Source organism: Macaca fascicularis, chromosome 15, assembly GCF_037993035.2.
Source record: "Macaca fascicularis isolate 582-1 chromosome 15, T2T-MFA8v1.1".
In the NCBI taxonomy this organism is placed as follows: Eukaryota; Metazoa; Chordata; class Mammalia; order Primates; family Cercopithecidae; genus Macaca; species Macaca fascicularis.
In genome coordinates this window covers 15570304-15579782 of record NC_088389.1, presented here as the reverse complement: position 1 = coordinate 15579782, position 9479 = coordinate 15570304, and the positions used below count along the sequence as shown (strand labels likewise).

Here is a 9479-nt window from a genome sequence, read left to right as displayed (position 1 = left end):
ACAGTAGTCTCTGATTGCTGGGTGCCATGGCCCACGTGCATAATCCCAACACTTTGGGAGGCCAAGGCTGGAGGCCAAGGCAGGAAGATTGAGAGACTTGGTCTAAAAAAAAAAAAAAAAAACCAGCCTGGGCAACAAAGTGAGACCCCCAGCTCTACAAAAATAAAAGTAAACATGATTTATTTATTCATTTTAAGAGGGAGTCTTGCTTTGTCGCCCAGGCTGGAGTGCAGTGGCACAATCTCAGCTCACTGCAATCTCCACCTCCTGGGTTCAAGCAATTCTCCTGCCTCAGCCTCCGGAGTAGCTTGAGATTACAGGCACCCGCCATCATGCCTGGCTAATTTTTGTATTTTAGTACAGACGAGTTTTCACCATGTTGGTAAGGCTGGTCTCAAACTCCTGACCTCAAATGATCCGCCCTCCTCAGCCTCCCAAAGTGCCAGGATTACAGGCCTGAGCCACCGCACCCGGCCAAAATAAACATTTTTAAATAAAAATGTAAAAAAGAGTTGGGGGCTGGCCGGGTGCGGGGGTTCACACTAGTAATCCCAGCACTTTGGGAGGCCGAGGCAGGCAGGTCAGGAGACCCGAGACTGAGACCATCCTAACACGGTGAAACCCCATCTCTACTAAAAATACAAAAAATTAACGGGACGTGGTGGCACGCGCCTGTAGTCCCAGCTACTCGGGAGGCTGAGGCAGGAGAATGGCATGAACCCAGGAGGCGGAGTTTGCAGTGAGCAGAGATCGCGCTACTGCACTCCAGCCTGGGTAACAGTGCCTGACTCCGTCTCAAAAAAAAAAAAAAAAAAAAGCGTTGGGGGCTCCCAAGCTAGGTCCTAGCTGCCTTCTAGGAGAAGGGCTTTTCCGTCCCCAGGGTACGTTAGAGCTTTTTTTTTGTTTTTTTGAGACGGGTGTCTCCCTATGTTGCCCAGGCTGGTTCTCGAACTCCTGGGCTCAAGGGATCCTTTCACCTCAGCCTCCTGAGTAGCTGAAATTTGACAGGAATGTGCCACCACGCCCAACTGAGCTATGTAAAGCCAATCAGTACTGGGCAGAGAAGTGAGTTGCCCTCACCCTCACCCTCAGGGAAATGAGGAGCCAAGAAGGCTGCTAACTGCAGTCACTGAACAGATATTGATGGAATGCCTACTGTGTGCTCGCCCGGGATCGGCAGAGGACAGATGTCCCCAGAGGAAACGCACAGTGTGCGATGGAGGCAGATCCTGGGGGAGGAGGAATGGGGAGTTAGGTGAAGGACTGTCTCAGGCGGAGGGAACAGCGTGCTCTAAAGAAGTACTTGGCGAGCTCGGAGAAGGAAGGAAATTTGGTGTGGCTGGAGCGCAACGAGGAAGGGGAAGTTCCACATAAAGCTGAGGTCGACCTTGCCAGGCTCTTAGGCTATTGGGGAGGATTTGTGATTTTATCCTAAACGCAGTGGGGATCCTGAAAGGTCTGACAAGTTCAGATTTACATTTTTAAAGGTTTGCTGGGACTGAAGTGTGGAGAATGGGGGGTGGGGGGCGGGGGGATGGGGCATGTTTGATGACCAGAGACCAATTAGGCTACTGCAGGTTCCCAGGTGAGGGCTGGCGGTGGCAGAGCAGGTTCTGTAGCTGCGTTCTCGACGGTCTGAGTGATTCTCTGTGAGCAACGCTTAGTGGACCTGATGTTTGCAAGGCACTGTGTGTGTGCTGGAGGTAGGGGAAGGGAGAAAGGCAAATAGTGTCGTTGCCCCCCAGAAGTACCCGGTATCCAGTGGACAAGTGGACCAACAGACACAAATACCCAGCCAACTCTAATGAAAGAGCAGAGCCCCAGGAAAGCATGGTAGCTGAAGAATTAGCAAGGTTCTGGGGCTTATAGAAGACAGAGATTCATTTGAACAGGGAGGCTGTGGGAAGAGTTCAGCAAGAGCCAGCATTGCCTTGGGCTTCCAGGACAAGTGATTCCAGGAGGCTGAATCTTAGTGACAGCCCCTGTGCCTATCCGTCGTGCCTGTCCTGCCTCCCTAGAGATAGGTGGGTGTTAGGAGGATCCAAACACCCTCTACATGTGCTTGCAGTTAAGTAATGTGTCATCATGAGCTTCCACCATCACCACCCTACACCCCCAGTGTGCATGCACACACACGCACACACACAAAACCAACTCTCAGGAAGATGGCAGAGTCAGCGGGGCACAGTGGCTCACGCCTGTAATCCCAGCACTTTGGGAGGCTGAGGTGGGCGGATCACCTGAGGTCAGGAGTTCGAGACCAGCCTGGCCAACATGGTGAAAATCTGTCTCTACTAAAAATACAAAAATTAGTCGGGTGTGGTGGCAGATGCCTGTAATTCAAGCTACTCGGGAGGCTGAGGCAGAAGAATTGCTTGAACCCAGGAGGCAGAAGTTGCAGTGAGCTGAGATCCCACCACTGCACTCCAGCCTGGGTGACAGAGTAAGACCCTGTCTCAACAAAAAAATAAAAAAGATGGCAGAGTTGTCCACACTGTCAGTTAAGCAAGCCCTTCCTTCCCACCAGGACTGGCTTTTTTTTTTTTTTTTTTTTTGAGACAGAGTCTCGGTCTGTCATCCAGGCTGGAGTGCAGTGGCGTGATATCGGCTCACTGCAACCTCTGCCTCCTAGGTTCAAGTGATTTTCCTGCCTCAGCCTCCCGAGTAGCTGGGACTACAGGCGCGAGCCACCACGCTTGGCTAACTTTTGTATTTTTAGTAGAGGCGGGGTTTCACCACGTTGACCAGAATGGTCTCAATCTCTCGACCTCGTGATCCACCCACCTCAGCCTCCCAAAGTGCTGGGGTTACAGGCATAAGTCACTGCACCCGGCTTTTTTTTTTTTTTTTTTTTTTGAGGTAGAGTCTCACTCTGTCACGCAGGCTGGAGTGCAGTGGCACAATGTCGATTCACTGCAACCCCTGTCTCCCAGATTCAAGCAATCCTCATGCCTCAGCCTCTCAAGTAGCTGGGACTACAGGTGTGTGCCACCATGCCCAGCTGATTTTTGTATTTTTAGTAGAGATGGGGTTTCACTGTGTTGGCCTCAAACTCCTGACCTCAAGTGATCCGCCCACTTCAGCCTCCCAAAGTGCTGGGATTACAGGCATGAGCCATCATGCCTGGCCTGGCCTGGCATTTTACCAAGGAATTTTTTTTTTTTTTTTTTTTTTTTTTGATTATGGAGTCTTACTCTGTCACCCAGGCTGAAGTGCAGTGGCAAAATCTTGGCTCAGTGCAACCTCCACCTCCCAGGTTCAAGCGATTCTCCCTGCCTCAGCCTCCCAAGTAGCTGGGACTACAGGAGCCCATCACCACGCCTTGCTAATTTTTGTGTTTTTAGTAGAGACAGGGTTTTGCCATGTTGGCCAGGCTGGTCTCGAACTCCTGACCTCCGGTGATCCTCCTCAGCCTCCCAAAGTACTGGGATTACAGGCCTGAGCCACCGCGCCTGGCCTTTACCAAGGATTTGACCAAAAATCATGCTCAACACAAAGGACATGCTTAGTAAACATCTGTTGAACGAATGATGAATGAATGAATGGATGAATTGACGAATACTTTATTGAAGTAATAATTAAATGAATGGGTAAATGGAAACGGATGCGTGAAAAAGCAGACTTTGGGACAATGGAGTGAAAGATGAAATTAATAAGGAATTGACAGTGGGTACATGGATGTTTGCAGCCAATCAGCTGAGGTTCTAGGTGTGGCACTTGAGGTATTGCTGTGGGTGGGGCTCATTGAAGGGGGCTGGGAGGGGCTTCCATCATACAGCAGCCTCAATTCTGCACTTCGAAGGCAAGCCCAGGACCCAGAGCATGCAGACAGGTGTCCAGGGAACAGCTGTGGTGACAGCCTCCACCTCGGTGCCAGATCTTTCCGTCCCTAGAGTCCTGTCCCCAAGTGTGTCTGTCAATCCAGGTTTCACCATGACTTGGCCGGCGGCCTGGGATAGAGGAAAGAGCCTTATTGCTATTCGGTGTGCCTCCACAGGCCAGGCCCTTGCCCACTCTGGGCTCCAGTGGCCAGACCCATTTATACAAAAAGAACTCTCTAAGACTGGCCAGTGCTCTTACATGGTGTCCTACCTCTAGAAATGAACTGACAACCTGACTCTCTCCAGTCTCAGAAGATGCCAGAGCCAGGCCATCTGTCCCCACTCAGAGGGGATCCTAAGAACCCCTCCACCCTGCCTACCATGTTTCAGCTTACAGATGTTCCTCTCTATGAAGTGAGTGAAGGCGGGGCAGGGGAGTCTTCCAGGTTAAAACATGCACCTGCCCGGCACGCTTCAGCCCATCGTGCTGTACTGATGTCTTCCCTGACTGGATCACTCCCTGAAAGTGTCATAGTTACCGGCTGTCTTGTTTGTCACCCTGCTAGAGCAGAAGCACTATGAGGGATCATGTCCTGTTCATTACTGTATCCCCAGCACCTAGAACAATGCCTGCCCTTTGGAAGGTGCTAAGTTTTTTGTTTTTGTTTTTTTTTAGATGAAGTCTCATTCTTGACGCCCAGGCTGGAGTGCCGTGGCGCGATCTCGGCTCACTGCAGCCTCCGTCTCCCGGGTTCAAGCAATTCTCCTGCCTCAGCCTCCTGAGTAGCTGGGACTACAGTCGCCTGCCACCACAGCCAGCTAATTTTTGTATTTTTAATAGAGACACGGTTTCACCATGTTGGCCAGGCTGGTCTCAAACTCCTGACTTCAGGTGATCCGCCCACCTTGGCCTCCCAAAGTGCTGGGATTACAGACATGAGCCACCACGCCCGGCTGGAAGGTGCTAAGTTTTTGTTTTCCTTTTTTTTTTTCTTTTTTCTTTTTTTTTTTTTTTTTTTTTTTTTGAGATGGAGTCTCACTCTGTCACCCAGGCTGGAGTGCAGTGGCGCAATCTCGGCTCACTGCAAGCTCCACCTCCTGGGTTCACGCCATTCTCCTGCCTGTCTCCCAAGTGGCTGGGACAACAGGCGCCCACCACCATGCCTGGCTAATTTTTTGTACTTTTAGTAGAGACAGGGTTTCACCGTGTTAGCCAGGATGGTCTCAATCTCCTGACCTCATGATCCACCTGCCTCGGCCTCCCAAAGTGCTGGGATTACAGGCGTGAGCCACCACGCCCGGCTGGAAGGTGCTAAGTTTTATTAAATACCTGGGTCGAGGAATAAATAGGCAGATACATGGACCATTGTAATCTAGTTAGCAACTACCATATACTAAGCACTGAGCACAGGGCTAAGCACTTGACATGCATCACTACAGCCCTTGAGAGAAATGCTATCACTCTCTGCATTTTACCCAGTAGGAACCTGAGGCCAAGAGAGAGGAAGCAGCTTCCCCCAGGAACACAGCTCCTGAATGACAGATAGGTTGTATTGATTTCAATTAATCTTCTTTTTATTTTATTTTATTTTTTTTTTGAGACGGAATTTTGCTCTTCTTTCCCAGGCTAGAGTGCAGCGGTGTGATCTCGGCTCACTGCAACCTCTGCCTCCTGGGTGCCTCAGCCTCCCAAGTAGCTAGGATTACGGGCATATGCCACCACGCCCAGCTAATTTTGTATTTTTAGTAGAGACGGGGTTTCACTATGTTGGTCAGGCTAGTCTAGAACTCCTGACCTCAGGTGATCCCCCTGCCTCAGCCTTCCAAAGTGCTGGGATTACAGGCATGAGCCACTGTGCCCAGCCTCAATTTATTATTATTTTTAATAGAGATGGGGTCCCAGGCCAGGCACAGTGGCTCGTGCCTATAATCCCATCACTTTGGGAGGCTGAGGCAGGCAGATTGCTTGAGCTCAGGAGTTCAGGACCAGTGTGGCCAACATGGTGAAACCTGTTTCTACAAAAAAATACAAAAAATAACTGGGCGTGTTGGTGGGCACCCATAATCCCAGCTACTCTGGTGGCTGAGGTGGGAGAATTGCTTGAACCCAGGAAGTGGAGGTTGCAATGAGCGTAGATCTCATCACTGCATTGCAGCCTGGGCGACAGAGTGAGACCCTGTCTAAAAAGAAAGAGAGAGAGATCCTTCATGGCTAACACGATGAAACCCCGTCTCTACTAAAAATACAAAACAATCAGTCAGGCGTGGTGGCGGGTGCCTGTAGTCCCAGCTACTCGGGAGGCTGAGGCAGGAGAATGGCGTGAACCTGGGAGGCAGAGCTTGCAGTGAGCCGAGATCGCACCACTGCACTCCAGCCTGGGCGACAAAGCAAGACTCCGTCTCAGAAAAAAAAAAAAAAAGAAAGAAAGAGAGATGAGGTCTTCCTATGTCGCCTAGACTGGTCCCACACTCCTAGGCTCAAGTGATCTTCCCATGTCTGCTTCCCAAAGTGTTGGGATTGTAGTTGTGAGTCACCACGCCCTGCCAAGAGCTAGGTTGGGTTTTTTTTTTTTTTTTGAGATGGAGTTTCGCTCTTGTTGCCCAGGCTGGAGTGCAATGGCGTGATCTCAGCTCACGCAACCTCCACCTCCCAGGTTCAAACAATTCTCCTGCCTCAACCTCCCAAGTAGCTGGGATTACAGGCATGCGCCACCACACCCAACTAATTTTGTGTTTTTAGTAGAGATGAGGTTTCTCCATGTTGGTCAGGCTGGTCTTGAACTCCTGACCTCAGGTGATCTGCCCACTTCAGCCTCCCAAAGTGCTGGGATTACAGGCATGAACCACTGCGCCAGGCCCTAGGTTTGTTTTAGACCTAAGTCTATCTGCAAAGCCCACATTCTTCAATACTTCACCACCTCACCCCTCTTACTCTATTGCCCCAGTATCCAGTGAAGTAGGAACCGTTGGAAGTTAAAGAGTTGGGACTTGGCCGGGCGCGGTGGCTCAAGCCTGTAATCCCAGCACTTTGGGAGGCCGAGACGGGCGGATCACGAGGTCAGGAGATCGAGACCATCCTGGCTAACACGGTGAAACACCGTCTCTACTAAAAAATACAAAAAACTAGCCGGGCGAGGTGGCGGGCGCCTGTAGTCCCAGCTACTTGGGAGGCTGAGGCAGGAGAATGGCGTGAACCCGGGAGGCGGAGCTTGCAGTGAGCTGAGATCCGGCCACTGCACTCCAGCCTGGGCTACAGAGTGAGACTCCGTCTCAAAAAAAAAAAAAAAAAAAGAGTTGGGACTCACGGGAGTTCAAGACCATCCTGGACAACATAGTGGGAACCCATCTCTACAAAAAAAAAAAATTAGCTGGGCGTGGTGATGGGTGCCTGTAGTCCCAGCTGCTTGGGAAGCTGAGGCAGAAGAATTACTTGAGCCTAGGAGGTTGAGGCTGCAGTGAGCCATGAGTGTGCCACTGTACTCCACTCCACTCCACTTAGAAACCCTGTCTAAAAAATAATAATAATTGGGACTCAGACATACTGTATAATTCCATTTATATGAAATATCCAGAATAGGCAAATCTAATGAGACAGAAAGCAGATTAGTGGTTGCCTAGGGCTGGCGAGAAGGGCAGTTGGGGAGAAATGGGGGAATGATGGCTAATGAGTATGGGCTTGCTTGCTTTCTTTTTATTTTTTGAGATGGAGTCTCACTCTGTCACTCAGGCTGGAATGCAGTGGTGCAACCTCGGCTCACTGCAACCTCCGCCTCCCAGGTTCAAGCAATTCTCCCTGCCTCAGCCTCCCGAGTAGCTGGGATTGCAAGCTCCCGTCACCACACCCTGCTAATTTTTGTATTTTTCTAGTAGAGATACGGTTTCACCATGTTGCCCAGGCTGATCTTGAATTCTTAATATCAGGTGATCAGCCCACCTTGGCCTCCCAAAAGTGCTGGGATTACATGTGTGAGCCACCATACCCGGCCTGAGTATGGGTTTTCTTTTCAAAATAATGAAAATAGAAAATAGAAAATGGCTTGTTGTGATGGTTGCACAATTCTTGAATATACTAAAAGCTGTTGAATGATACACTTTAGGTAGGCAAATTGCATGGCATGTGAATTACATCTCAGTAATGCTGTTATGAAAAAAAAAGAGAAAGGCTGGGCGTGGTGGCTCACGCCTGTAATCCCAGCACTGGCCGAGCTGGGCGGATCATGAGGTCAGGAGATCGACACCATCCTGGCTAACACGGTGAAACCTCATCTCTACTAAAAATACAATTAGCCGGGCATGGTGGCGGGCGCCTGTAGTCCCAGCTACTCTGGAGGCTGAGGCAGGAGAATGGTGTGAACCCGCGAGGCGGAGGTTGCAGTAAACCGAGATTGAGCCACTGCACTCCAGCCTGGGTGACAGAGCGAGACTCCGTCTCAAAAAAAAAAAAAAAAGATAAAAAGAGAGATAGGGTGAGGAATTCCACCTCTGCCATTTACCTGCCTGGCTCATGACTTCATGCCTCCCAACCTCAGCTTCCTAACCAGTAAAATAGGAAAAATAAACATCTCCTGGGTCTTTTGTGAGGATTAAATGAGATAATACATGTTATTATTCCCATTGTATCAAGGAGGAAACAGGCCCAGAGAAGGGAAGCGACTTGGTTGCAGATGGCACAGCTGGTGGGTGGCAGGTGAGAGACTTGGGCCTGGGTCTCATGGCACCACCCCATCTTTTAGCATTGTGTAGCGTGGACCAGTGTCTGCACACTCCACCCACCCCTTCACCAACACTGTCTTCCATCTCCCTCCTTCTCTTGGGCTCTGGGGCCCTGTCTCCCCACTGCTCACTCTCAAAACAAGTGGAGGTGGCTGAGTCCCCCCAGAGCACGGGACGCCCTCTCCCTCAGCCCCCACCCTGCTCCCCTCCTGGGGCCATGATGCTGTCTTGCTTTTGCTTGTAATAAAGAAAATATCTCAGCTACCCTTCCATGGTTGCTTGGCAACCCCAAAGGGGGTTGGGTGGGGGGGACCAAGGGGAGGAGGGATGGGGGAGGACTCTGGAGCCAATCTGGAGACAAAGAGTAGGATTTGGGTGACATGGAGCCTGTTCTTAGTGCTAACCTGGCCTGGCTGGGGCGGCGGGTGGGGGCGGCGGGCTTCCTCCCTCCCCAGTGTCTCACACCAATAAATATGGATTAGGGAAATGGGCAGAGTTTTTCCCACGGGCCTGAAAGGCCGCATCTGACCTTTCTACCCCCTTTATGTACCAACGTGACAGTCAGAGACGGCAAAGAGCAGGACCCCCTGAGATGCCTCCCCCATGGCCTTCTGACTTGGGAAAACTTTTCACCTTCCTCCTTCCCCTGGCCCCAGACCAGGTCACAGCCCTGCCTGGGCCCCTGTTCCCGGGATGAGGAAGAGGCTGGTTTTCAGGTGGGCGCCAGGAGCTCCCATCCTCAGTGTCCACTCCAGGCCCTGCTGGCTGTGACCGGTGCAGAGCCAGGCTGTGAGGCCCTGGACCAGTTAGAGACGGCCCTGCCTGCCTCCTAGACAGTGCTGTGCTCTGTGGCTACCCCGTCCCGTCCCTGCCCCATCTCTGCCTGGGCCTCCTCCATCAGGAGCCTTCTCCTCTGCCTCCCTCTCCTCGGCTCCTTCCCACCAC

At 51.2% G+C, this 9479-nt stretch overlaps 1 protein-coding gene across 2 annotated transcripts in view; it reads left to right on the top strand.

The window, feature by feature from the left end:
- Window positions 1-9479, top strand: part of CERCAM (cerebral endothelial cell adhesion molecule) — a 47292-nt gene that overhangs the window by 2927 nt on the left and 34886 nt on the right. For both annotated transcript variants that reach the window (XR_012424322.1, XM_074016409.1), the window contains exon 2: window positions 8446-8508. The gene's annotated coding sequence lies outside the window, so the exon portion shown is untranslated. The remainder of the gene's footprint in view (window positions 1-8445; window positions 8509-9479) is intronic.